This window comes from Echinops telfairi, unplaced genomic scaffold (genome assembly GCF_000313985.2).
Source record: "Echinops telfairi isolate 266 unplaced genomic scaffold, ASM31398v2 ScPeMD7_1;HRSCAF=3_0, whole genome shotgun sequence".
NCBI classification, from domain to species: domain Eukaryota; kingdom Metazoa; phylum Chordata; class Mammalia; order Afrosoricida; family Tenrecidae; genus Echinops; species Echinops telfairi.
In genome coordinates this window covers 4,135,592-4,136,550 of record NW_022103896.1, presented here as the reverse complement: position 1 = coordinate 4,136,550, position 959 = coordinate 4,135,592, and the positions used below count along the sequence as shown (strand labels likewise).

Below are 959 nucleotides of genomic sequence, written 5' to 3'. Positions count from 1 at the left end.
GTGTGGCCACTAGACGTCAGTGTACAACTAAGAACCAAGAACCAAATAGCTACAGCTGTCTGCAAGGTTGTGCTGTCCTTGGCAGTCACTTAGACTTTTTTTTTTTCACTTAGACTTTTGAAAGCATGCTGCACATCCCAGATTTCAGAGATTCTGACTTGCAGCGCGGTGACCCATCACTGACCCATCACTAACAGAATGCCCGTCCTCTCCATGCACAGTGGTTTACAATACCCCACAGAGACAGGACTTTGGTGTCTCAGTAAACTGTCTTGAAGGTTGGTGTGCTCTTGAATAAGGGTTTCTGAACTCCGGGCCATGCATCTGTTTCTCACCTGTGCAATAAGGCTGGTGAGATTGCTTGACAGCATCTAAATAAATAGATACCACTGCTGCTTTCAAATCCGTTTCCACTCATAACGACCCCACCGGACAGAGTGGAACCGTGCCACGTGGTTTCCAAAGCTGTAGTGTTTATGGAAGCAGGCTGGCTCATCTTTCTCTCACAAAGTGGCCTCAACCAGCGACCTTTCTCTCGGAAGCCGAGCATTTAACCACTGCGCTCCAACCACAGGGCCTGGCATTGCTGGGCATTGGTGAAAGATGATGAGCATCTGCAGCCATTTGTGGAGAGAGTGGTGAGCTGACACTGCCTAGTGTTTATCACTCTCTCTCTGGTCAGCCCAAACAGACTCTGCACACCACCAGCCAGACAGCGGCTGGATTCAGGTATATAAATAAATACAGCCAAAAGTGTTCATTTCTCCTGAGATGAGTTGTCCGTCCATCCGTTTGTCCATCCTTCCATCCATCCATCTCTCCATCCATCTCTCCATCCATCCATCCATCCATCCATCCATCCATCCATTCATCCATTTCTCCATCCATCCATCCATCCACCCACCCACCCATCCATCCATCCACCCATCCATCCATTTTTCCAACCATCCATCCATCCA

The 959-nt window shown here is 48.7% G+C and overlaps 1 protein-coding gene across 1 annotated transcript in view; it reads right to left on the bottom strand.

Moving 5' to 3' along the window:
* The window catches only part of FAM135B (family with sequence similarity 135 member B), a 235,072-nt gene that overhangs the window by 26,162 nt on the left and 207,951 nt on the right, over nucleotides 1–959 (bottom strand). The gene's annotated exons all lie outside the window — the stretch shown is intronic.